Source organism: Lonchura striata, chromosome 6 (genome assembly GCF_046129695.1).
Source record: "Lonchura striata isolate bLonStr1 chromosome 6, bLonStr1.mat, whole genome shotgun sequence".
In the NCBI taxonomy this organism is placed as follows: Eukaryota; Metazoa; Chordata; class Aves; order Passeriformes; family Estrildidae; genus Lonchura; species Lonchura striata.
This window is the reverse complement of record NC_134608.1, coordinates 60,970,182-60,982,807: the sequence shown is the minus strand read 5'-3', so window position 1 is coordinate 60,982,807 and position 12,626 is coordinate 60,970,182. Positions and strand designations below refer to the sequence as shown.

General features: G+C 34.4%; 1 long non-coding RNA gene across 1 annotated transcript in view; it reads right to left on the bottom strand.

The window, feature by feature from the left end:
• Positions 1–3,493: 3,493 nt before the first annotated feature.
• The window catches only part of LOC110473832 (uncharacterized), a 45,540-nt gene continuing 36,407 nt past the window's right edge, over positions 3,494–12,626 (bottom strand). The window contains exons 2-3 of the long non-coding RNA XR_002465976.2: positions 3,770–3,802; positions 3,494–3,647 (exon numbers count right to left, since the gene is read on the bottom strand). This is a non-coding gene — a long non-coding RNA (uncharacterized LOC110473832). The remainder of the gene's footprint in view (positions 3,648–3,769; positions 3,803–12,626) is intronic.

Here is a 12,626-nt window from a genome sequence, read left to right as displayed (position 1 = left end):
TATCTACATTTTATTGGAATACCTATGATAATTAATATGCCCTCTAGTGTGATACAATGCCTTCTGTTCAAATTATACTTACAGGAAACTACTGAGTTAGGAAAACTACAAAAAATGGGGACTATTTAAAGGTAAAGCATGATCATTTAACATGGAAATACTACAAAATTTGTATTCAGGCTAATACTTAATGACACTGAAATTAATAACCACATTGAAGGACACGTGAAATATTGATAACTGACATAATTATTCAAAAGGCAAAATTCTCTGAGCAATGGATGTCTTAATTCCAAAGAGAATCAGAGAGCTGTGAGTGCCTGTGGGATCTTATTTACAGGAAAATGGATATGGACTGAATGAACCAGCTGAACTTCTGGAACTAAAGAACAAGGTCATCTTTGGGGATAAAAAAAGCTGATGTTGTGAGAAGAAAGAAGAAGCAGAAAAGTTGTTAACAGACAAAGGGGTGTTAACCTGAGCACTTACGGCATCTACCAGTTAGATTAATAAAAAGACGTGTGTTTGCCTCGTGGACAAAGCAGAGCTGCCAGTCAAGAGATGCATGGGGAAAGCAGAGCTATTACTGTTGCTGTTAGTAATGAAGATATGGGATTATTTTTGGGTTTGGAATGTTTTATTGCTCAGATAAACATTAGTCTTAGAGATTGTGAGATTTTAAAGGAGTGAACTGTTGGCTATAGCTTAAGAGTAGTCACAAGTTTCTTTGTTACGAGGTAATTTATAACTTTCTAATTTAAGAGACAGTTGCTATAGGGGTTATTTTGGTTTTAATTTATTGTTTTTATTTACTTCTGCTGTACTGCAGATACTTTAATGGGATTCTAAGTCACAGGCACACATGTTTCTATTATAACTTTTAAACTCTTGGTTATTCTATATAGCTATACTCTTACATTATAAACTCTTCACTATCTTTTTAATACAGTTTCTCATTTAAGGTATATTTTTATTTATAACTATAAAAACATAAGTTTATGATTTCTCTGCTTAGTGTCTATATACAGTATTTTTATATCAATCTAAGCTTCTAAGTCTGCAGATTAAATCTTTTTGTGTCTGTGGAAATTTCTGGTTTTTTGATTCTCACATGGAGCTACCAATCAAACAATGTGTGGCTGTGTAGAACAAGGTAAGAAATAAATATAAACAATGTTTACAAGCACAGAAAGCCTGAAATTCTCAGCAGCCAGGGCTCCTTCCTGCAGAGTGCCACATGCAGCTTTTCATCAAACACCTCTGGGATGAAATTCCTCCTAAAAGAATTCCAAAGGATGTGTGACCCCTACAAGGTGCCTGGGCACTGCTGGTGCAGAACCTGGCACCACCTCCATGGTTTTTGGCTTGCCAGAAGTCTTTGGAGGAGAGTTAAAACACCCTGCTCGAGTTAATGAATGACCTGAATGGCATCTGGATGTCATTCCCAACATCAGAATTCATCAAATGAACTCGTGTATGTGGGTTATCAATTTACAAGCTGCAAAGAGAAAATTTGGTGTCTCGAAATGAATAATATTTATTGGAATATCTAACAATAACATTTACTGAAAATAAATATTAAGAATATATTTTATATTAATAGGAAAATAAATAATAATTAACATATAATTATATATTTATATTTATTGTAAGATCTAATATTATTTATCTTATATATAAGTTATTATTAATTATTATTATATATAATATAATATGCGTAACATATTATATATAATTTAATATATATTATATATTTTATATGTTATATATATTATATATATAATATATCATATATCATATATCATATATCATATATCATATGTATTCTATATAAGTGATTGCTAATTATTAATATTTAAATATTATATTAATATCTTTAATTTAAGATCTAATAATATTATTTATTTTAATTATATTAAACATATATTGATATAGAGATGATAATTTATTATTAATATATATTATAAATAAAATTTATTGGAAAATCTAGAAACAAAAAATGTTGTTAATATTTTGCCCACAATACATATTTCTCTCATCAGGTACATGAATTTCTTTGCTCTGTTTTTATTTTCATGGCCTTCTAAACATTTTAAGGATGGTTCAGGTTTTGGTTTTGGTAATGATAAATTGTGTTTGTCTTCTACTTGCATATTTCTGCTAATAAGTGGCAGTCATTAAAAACTTATTGTTTTGGTACACTCCTTTTAACAGGAAGAGATACAATTGCTAAGTACATGGAACTGGAAAAGCAATTCATGCTGACCTCAGGCAGGTAATTCAGAATTTCTGCCAAAGAAATGAGATCAGGACTGAGGTCTACATGTGATGTTTAGTGAGTCTGTTTTATTTAAGGAAAGTTTGATTTGTTAGAAATTAGTAAACAACAAGGAGAAGTATTATAACTGAGACAAGCTAATTTCAATTATAAGTTATTGGTGGAGAAGCAAGTTATCACTGATATAATTTTAGAAATATTTTTAATTATCCCAACAAATGGAATAATATCCATTAATATACACTTACAGGTAGAATTCTGATAAGAAGCATGTATTAATAATATCATATCTGAAGGGCTTATTTCTTTTTGCCATCAAGAAGCCTACTCTGAAATAATTCTTCACTTTTAACTGCCATCAATTTTGTATTAATATTTCATTTATAGAATATGCTGACATCTTCACAGCATGAGATATTGTAAGAAAAATGCTTGATTTAATAGCTTTTCATGACAATATTTCCTGCATGATCTTATTATTAGCTTACTGAATATTGACATGGTAAATTACATTTTTCCCTAAAAGAAAAGAGTAGTTTAATGTTTGTAATTAGAGCAGCAGCAAGGTCCTAACAAAAGCAAAAATCTGCTTAAATTCTCAACTGAATACTTTAGTATTCAGTATAACTAAATAAATAATATTTTGCTCTGTTGAAAAAATCTCTTCTAAAAATTGGTTTACAAGCAAAAACTATCATATATTAAATAAAAACAAAGAAAATTTGAAGAAAACATCCCTTTTCTTTAGAAAGTTTCAGAATTAATTAAAAATATCACCTACCCAAACCCTTCTTGATTATCTCAGGAATAAACACTGCAGTCAGGGTGGTTCTCTCTCAGGGAAGGATGAATCCATCCTCTGCATGGGGTTGGATAACACTGAACAAATCCAGAGCAACTAAATTGGAATATATTGAGTTTTTACCTCATTTCAAGGTTCCCATCTAGTCACCAATTGTTGTTTTTCTTTTCCTTTTCCAAACACATGTGAAGAAAGTTGGCTGGCAGGGATAAGGAAGGAGAGAACACAATCTTTACTCCATGTTTTCACCAGGAAAATAAAGGCAGGGAAAATCTGCGCGAGTAAAAGGGTTGTGAATTTATTCCCATTCTGACACAGTGAGGGAAGAATGAAACTGCACTTACCAAAATTCTCTTTGGGGGCAGAATGAGTAGCTCTGCACTGCTTCTTACGCTGAGCTGGGAACTAGGTGCTATGGCTTCCTTTTTTAGCAGAGTTAGATATCAGAAAAAGTCAATCTGTGGTTGTTAAGCATGCGTCCTAATGCCACCACTCAATTTTCTGATTATTTAATGGAGGTGATTTGAGCTAGGAGTCAACCTTTAATATAGTTTTACACAGAAAGGGCTGAAAAAGAGAAGAAAGTTAAAGGGTCCTTGTTGGACCACTCAATATGGAGCTAGGAAGACAAAGAAAGAACAAAATTGGGGGTGAAGTGCAAGAGTTGCGTCCAAAGAAAAAAGGCTTACCTTCAGAGACATTCCAGAATATGAATAATTGTTCTACAAAAAAAAATTGTCATAATGGTCAAAATTCATCACAAATTCATTTACTGCAATAAGAACTGAAGTTTTCCCTACCAGCCAGTATTCTTTACAAGGCATTTGGTTGTTTCTGATAAGCAACATTATAGTCATTAATAGAATAATAATAATAATAATAATAATAATAATAATAATAATAATAATAGAATAACTCACAAGCCAAGGAGAGACTAAATTCAAAATAGAGTCACATAGTACTGGAGACTTGTGTGATATATTATATTATATTATATTATATTATATTATATTATATTATATTATATTATATTATATTATAAATGATGAACTTATTGACTTTGCCTTACACAGCTTTTGCTCCATCTCTCTTCTCTCACAGATAAATTACCCTTTGCATCTGTGGAGCACAATACCCCACAGTAAAAATGGAAATCTGAAGATTCAGAAATGTGGACCCTAAAATTATTTTTGGCAATTATTTTACTGGGTCATTAAGATGGAGACTGGTAGGAAATTGTCCATTTTTACATGGAGATCACAGTGAGCTTCAATGCCAAAAAATTAACTTTTCAGACCTTCAAATATAGTCTTTATGATCTTCTATTCTTTTTACTTGTCAACAAAATTGCTGTATATAATTCACTTAATTCCTCTGGCTTTAAACACAACTCTCCTGCTATCATTGAAAGAATATCTAATGAATTTTCCTTCTAAAAGCTAAAAGGAAACTCTATCTGAAGAATGCATAATAGCATGCTACAGACACATGAATTAAAAACACATAAGGAGCATTTTCATATAAACACATATGGCACTTTCTTACACATTTTCATAGAAGCATTTTTAAGTGCATTTGCTCTTTTTTTTTGCATCAAATAGAAAAATGATATTTTCTAAATGGTATTGGAGTTCCTTGGCATGCAATGTAATTACAAAAAAGCACTTTTCAGAATGAATAACCCAAAAACTTCCTATAACCTAAATAGATTTTCAAGTGGTGGAAAGCAGTGAAAGTTATTTTAAAGTGGTGAAAGCTATGCCGAAGTCATATGCAGTAGAGGTAAGGCTAAAAAGAAAATTAAGGCCATGCTAGTTTTGACAGCAGTCAATGGTTTTGTGTGGGTTGTTTGAAACTCCCAGTTTCCAGCTCCTTGAGGGCTTTAAATGCACTTTTTCTGTTTAAATGCTCTCGTGCCCTACCCGTGGTGGGATTGGCCTCCCACCTGCGTTTTTCTCTCTGAACAGTGGCAGGATTTTGCCTTCCCAAGACACGTGTCAGTCAGGAGCAGCTAGGTTTGTTAAAGTTGTGGAGGAAAGGTAATGGATGCACACAAATATATAGAAAGGCTAAATTTAAAATACAAATTGCAAAGGAGCAAAGAGATGAAGATAGTCTGTCTTTTTGCTTCAACTATTTTGAATGTAGCATCAATTTGGAAATGTGCATGTGGGCTCCTTGTGTCTGTATATGTAGGCAGCCAAGAGCTCACACTTAGAGAAAATTTAGAGAAAATCATAAGCAAAAATTTGCCAAGATAAACCATAAAAATGTACAAAAATACTTCATCTTTCTTACCAAATTTCCTCTGCCTTTCTTCATGCCTTCTGAAATTGTTGTGCTAACTTTAGAATACAAAGAACACTATATTGGTCTTGAACATTTCAGCTTAATCATTATCTGTATAGCTCAGAGCAAAAGAATCACAAGCATCTAATATAAACGAACAATTATTAGCAGTTAATATAAATGATCAGTTATTGACTCCAACAAAAGCAGGATTTCATCTACTGTCCCAAAGTTTTAAGCCATTCAGCTAAAAAACAAGTGGCAAGTGAAATAAGTGGTAAATGAAACCTCTGGAAAGGCAGAGGGTCTCTGTCTGTGCTCAGCTTGATTGACACCAGTCCACCCACTGGACTTCAGCAATTACAGCTCTAAAGGAAACTAGCAGGACTGGGTAAGCTTTAAAGTAAATATAAAAGCTAAAGATGATTGCTGTTAGCACAGAAAAGCTTTTTTCCTGGCACGAGCTAAGTTGTATGGGACATGCCTTCCATTTGACAGAGAACATTGCTAAAACTCTGATTCTAAATATGAAAAAAACACCTGGGCACTTGCAAAGGAGCCAAGGACTTTCCTATGACAAATTCTAAGAGCAAATTCTTAAAGATTTCAGAGCACAAAGACTTGCACTTTCATGCAGAAGTAAAAATAAAGTCAAATGTCTTCAAAGAAAAACAAAAGAAGAGTTTAAACCAAAAGATCTGATTTCAGTCACAGCTCCTTGAAATCACACACTGCATCCTTACTTCTCTGGAGTGGAAAAGAAGACACAAATCTAGTGCCCTGTTTTTTCAGCATGTGCTGAATTTTATTATTGTATCACTGCTGAATGGGACTGTATTGACTCAGTAATATTTAAACTCTTGGCTGCATTTCATAGAACATATATGTTTCTCCAGCCCAGTGAGTGTGACTTGCCCAACAAATTGGCATAAATATCTTCCAAAGACCAGGCTCTGACTGCCCTGTTGTGGTTCTGTGCACAACACCTGAAGCTGCAGGAGAGACAAAAGCCTGAATGCTCCACAGAGTTGCTGCTCCCAGATTTTCTGGAAGCCTGTGGTGTTGAAGGCTGGAGTTAGTGATTATTGTCACCACCAGAAATGAAGGGATGGGACTGTTTTTGGGCTAAGAATGATTTATTGCTCAGATAAACACCAGTCTCAGAGGCTGTGAGATTTTAGAGGAGCAAGAACAGGGCCATAGCTCAGAGCAGTCACAAGTTCTTTGTTACAAGGCAATACAGAGCTTTCTAACCCAATAGACAGCTGCCACAGGGTGTATTTTGCTTTTCTAACCTAGCACCTTTATTTAATTTTGCTGCACTGCAGATACTTTTATCCAATGGGCTTTTAACTTACAGGCACACATATTATAACTTTTAAACTCCCAACCTACTGCATCCTATTCCATTACTACACTATAAACCCTTCACCATCTTACTCAATCCAGTTTCTTTACTTAAGGCATATTCTTTCTTACAACTAGAGAGGCACATGTTTATTATTTTTCTGCTTTATGTCTGTGTATTGTATTTTTGCATCAAGCTTCTTCCAATACTGCAGATCAAGCCCTCCTGTGTCTGTGGAAGTTTCTGGTTTTCCCTCAATAAAATAAGCAAAAAAACCACCAAGTCCAACAGGCAGCAGAGCTGAGGATCTGTCCCAGGATGCTCAGGCACACAGGAGGAGGCACCACTCGATTGTCAGAGGGGATGACTCCAGATCACAGAAAACCCAGCGCAGCTCAGGGTCCTCACAAAAGGCTACAGAAGCTGCACAGAAGAAAAGCTCTTCCTTTTCCTCCCCCAGGCCTCCACAACCAGCTGAAAATGATGCTGCTCTGAGCTCCTGGTCTCCAACCCCAAGATAGATACATAGAGGTTAGAGATAACAGGACAGGGATTCCTTTCTGCAGCAAATTTCTGCTCTACACATGAATTTTTATGGAAAATACTCTTTGCTTTGCTTATACATCCTCAAAAATTATGCTAATATCTGGTGTTCATAGGAAAATGGATAAAAACAGAGAAATATAGTTAATTTTTCCCTTTGCAACTGCTTTTTTAAAATAAATTTTTGGTAATTCTTACTTGGTTCTAGCAAGGCTTAGTGAACATCTGAATATCATATTGTGATTTCCTAACTGTTATTTACTCGGAGAACCTCCAGGCTCTCTAATAATAATATTAAATCAAGTTAATATTATTAATTTTGTTAAGCAGCACTATCTGGGCAGTGAGGTGGGAACTGGTGACCTATCTGTGCTAACACTCCAAGACGAAGACAAATTATGTCAGGAAAAATACATTAAAGAAAGAAAAAAGATGTAAGTGTGATAAAAAAAATATTTTTGGGGGAAACAAAGATTAGGAGTGAAAATAATGCAGATAGAAGAAATGCATACGCAAAAGTTAGAAAGAATGTAAATTAGTAAAATCAAGGTGTGATAAGACAAACTCAAATTAGAATAAAAAACATTATCAAGATTCAAGGCTAATAGATTAGAAATTCACAATTTGCACTTTCCCAGTTTCCTTTTTTATAGAAATAGAACCATAAAAACCCATGCAACCCAAACCCAACATTTTTTACATCTTGTGAGGAGCACAAAGAATATTCACATGTACACAAGGGCTGTGATAGCTCACTTCCCTCTAACTTCTCATTTCTACAGAACTAATGTGAAGCTGCAGCATAACTCGCATTTTACATTTTGTGTGTCATGGCAAACACAACTTCACAAATAAAAGAACCTGGGCAATCAGCAGCAGTGTGGCAATAGCTCCATGAATCCATTAAATTAAAATTTCTATGTGTTTGCAAAGTGCATTGGAAAACACCTTCAGCAACTTTTTAATGAGTCCCTGACTGCCTGTGATGTGTAACCAACAAATTGCAGGGCTCAGTAGAGCTCTGCAACCTTTCTTGGCAGTATTCAATTATTCCTGCAATGCAGCTATGGGGTATTTGCAGCATCTTTTTAAGTAATATGCCTTAGTCTTTAAGTTTATGAAAAAGAAAAAAATTACTTGTTTGCTTATTAAAGATAACCCATAGTAATTAAAGAGTAATTATGTCTTATTTCTTTAAAATAAAATTATGTGTATATACATCTATGGAGAATTAACAGTATATACTGAGTACATAAACCCTCCCATAAGTTCTGTTCTGTATTACCAAAATATGCAAAAGTTAAAAGCTCAATTAATAGTTATTCAAATATTTGTTTCATTTTATTATTGATAGCAAAGTATCAGAATAACATGTTTATACATATTACTTTCAAAACTGGTGCCAAAAGGAATCGTCTCAATAAAAAAAAATCATGCCTATTAATTTTTAGAAGTCATTATTTGTAACTAAACAGCTACTGTAAATACCTTTATAATAATTCTTTTTATTCAGATCAATATAAATAATACTGCTTAACCAAAATTCTCTGACACTGAACCTTCATATCTGTGTTGACAAGATTCTCCAATGGTTTGTTACCATACAAAAGAGTGGGACAAATTACTTATTTATATATACAAAACATGCTTATAAAGGCCAGCTGCAGGTATTTTTTGGAAAGTGCATTTTAATAAGGTCCTATTCAGTGGGGGAACAAATGGGGAAAAAGTAGTTTGCACTACAGAGTTTAGTGCAAGAGCTTTCTCTTTTTCTAACAACGAAATCAATCATTTGTCCAGACTGTGGGGAGTCAGAGTTAGTTACTGAAAAGAGCTCCATATATAAACAAGTCAATAACTCATTGTGTGTTATTGTTGGACTGAAGAAGTCTGCTTTCAAAAAGCTGCCCCTGCTTCTCTGAGAATGAATGTCACTGTATTCAGAGAGGGAGAGAGGGGCCTTTTGTTTCTAGCTATTGCTAGCTGCCATTTATGTATGGGAAAAGGGATGTGGCTGCTGGTTGTCCCAGGAAAGCCACAGCATCACCTCCAACAGCCCTGCCCCGCACTCTGCTTTTGTGGATGGACTTCTGGCAGGGAATTCACACGTCTCACCGAGCTCCTGGGACCTCGGGGAGGGAATTTTTGTGGATATTGTGGGCATTTCACAGAGATAAAGTGGCCAAAGGCTAGAGGAAATAACATCCTCAAGGGCTTTATTTTATCTGTGACAGTGGAAGAAATGTAATTAAACACTAAATAGAATTAACTCTCTCCCTATATATATAATAACTCACTCTATATATAATTAACTCTAAATATCATTAGCCCTAAGGTTCTCTGAGTAAATATCAGTTTAGGAACTCAAGAGCACATAAAGTGAGCTCACATAAGTGAGCTTTCACATATCTTTGTAATATTTCATGCTTTTTTCTTCAAAAGGGAATAAACCCATAGTTGCTGAATCATCTCAATTCCCAGCTGGGGGGAAAAAAGAATTTAAATCTTATTTTTGGTTTTATTTAAATGTTAGCTTTACCTAAGCTAAGCTTGGGGTGAGAACCCTTATCCTCCAGCCCAATCAGTTAAAATAATTGGAGGTTCTGCAAAGAGGAGTTACATTCATAGTCTAGGTTGGACTCGTCTTAGAAACTACAAGCTTCCCTAATTTTAAAGTAATTCCATTTCCATTTACAAGTAAGACTCAATGTATTCTTCACACTGATGCAGAAATCAAAATTTCTTTTCTGTTGAACCTAATGAAACTGGATAATAAAACCATAATCTTTGCATCATCCTGTGGAATTAGCACAGGTTCACACAGGAAATAAGCTTCATCCTTGTTCCAAAATATTTACAACACTTCCTTAGACTACAGAGCATTTCTAAAGTAATAAAGAAATGAAGAAACAGCAGGATTTTCCCACTAAAACCTCATGATGAACATTCAGTACATTTTAGAAGGCAGATCAATAGGGAAAGCCCAACAGGAAAAGCTCATCAATAGAGTTTCAGAGTGTAAAATCACGAGTGCACTGTAAAATCCCAGCTATTACACACATTGGCAGCTTGCAGCTGATCAGCTCTGTTGAGACCACTGCACTAATTCTGGATTTTGGGAGTTCAGTGCTCTCCAGGTATGTCTCTCTTGCCTTAGAGCCTCTGTGGGGCTACAGGCTCAGGTGGAGTACACTGTAAAGCTCACTTGTGGTTTGAAAATTGTAATTTTTAGTAGATTTTATCATCAGAATCAATTACATTTCTAGGTGTTCCTTTTGTCCCTTAAAGAGTAATGAAATTCTAAATATAAGGGAAAGCAAGTGACCTCCTGGGTGAAAATAATCCCTGAGGAACTCAGAGAAAATGCAGGAAGTGAATCTTATAAAACTAACAGCTTCTGAAGTTGAGGGTGAATTTTAAAGCTTTGTTCAAACCCAGAGTCACTGCAGTTCTTCTGAGTAAAACCACAGGGACTGGACTTACACCTCAGCAGTGCTCTGAGAAAAACATCTCTGCCCAGGAGGGCTGACAACCAAACACCAACTCAGGACTCAGAAAATCAGCCAGAGGCTGAGTTTGGGCTCTGAGCTGAGTTCACCTGCAGAGGTGAGAGGCAAGGAATAAAAGAATCTTCCATCAAGTCCAGCTATGCCCATTCCCCTTCCATTTTATTTATTTTGTGGATTTTGAGATGCTGTTGAGATCATGGATGCTCTGCAGGCCAAGGCACTTAAACAGGAGAAATCCTGAGCCAACACTTGAGTGAAGATCATGTGATTCTGACAAAATAAACCCAGTGTGGCTGAGCACATACATGGGGGAAAGAACTTAGGGATAGCAAACATTTAATCTCAAATACATCACACTTCAGAAAGAATTCCTGTATTAAAAAGCAATTAATTCACAGCTATGGAGGCTGACTGACAACAGTATAACCCAGCGTTTATGTCCCAGAAGATTTTTCAAACGTGACAGTTTGGCAAAAAAAAGAATATTGTAAACTGGAGGAAAATATAGTAGCTGGCTGAATTAAAAAGGAATTAGTAAGTGCATACTACTTTAAAATTCCTGGAGACATGCCAAGTCTTTCTGAATTTGTAAGTTTGACAAAAACTAATTAATTAATAAAAATTTATTACAACTTTATACATATTACTCTAAAAACTGGTGCCAAAAGAAAATGTCTCAATAAAAAAATCATGCTTAATAATTTTTAATTGTCATTATTTGTTGCACAAAGAAATATATTGCATGATTAAGTGAAATTACTGTATTTAATGAAATGGCCAAGCAGTACTAAAAAAAAAACCAACATAAACTCCATAACATGAGATAGACATTTAGGAAATACACCTACATAGATATTTAGATACATAAATATTTATGGAAAAAAAACAAACTTGGGGCAGAACTTTTAAAAATGTATTTACTTTGAATGGGAAAGATACTAATTGTCATTAAAGACATTTCAGATATGAAACCTGCCTGATGTAAATAGTTTCCTTTATTAAAATGGAAGGAAAATGAAAATACCATTTCAGTTACACAAACATTCTAAGTGCTGCTTCTTAATACTGTCAATTCTCACCACAGAGAAAAATTCAGATTATAATCCCCTTGCGGACAACAATCTGAGACTATTTATTTCCCTGTGACAAGAAAAAACATGCAAAGGTAAAGAAAAAGTTAAAAATTAGATATTAGGCAGAGATTGTTCAAGCACATAGCAATTAGTAATGAATGTTTCCCTTCTCTCTCTTGTTTCACCAAGAAAAGGGACAATAAAAAATATTATTTGTCATGACTGCTTTACTTGCCTTATTAAAATGCTAACTTATTAATTAACTGCTTAGGACAAGATCCACCTCTAACATATTTGTACTGCCAGGTAGTGAAATAATAACTAAATGGTGGGGATAAGCAAAGCCTGGGTGGTGAAACTCAATCCCTGGTCCTCTTTTAGTTTTTGTTAGCAATTAACAAATTGATGTCATTGAGTTTTAGCCTGCCCTACTCTTCTGTTTCCATGATTTTTTTGTATTCTAGGAGGAAGACACCAAATACCAAAGACAAAAGGCAATTTAAAAATGCATGGCTTGTTTTTATTGCCTCAGTATTGCAGTAACCTACAATAAACTGCAGGCTTTGGTGATGATTTCAGATTGAGCAGAATAATTATCAATATTTTGTATAAAACATCCAATGTTACTGAAATGGAATTACCCTTCTCTGAAAAGGAAATATTTGCCTCAATAAGGAGATTGATATTTCCCACTTAAAGACTTTCTCAGGTAAATCAAGCACCAAAGGCAGTGAATGATAATCATATGAAGGACTGAGATAGATTTAAATGAAGCAATAAGTCC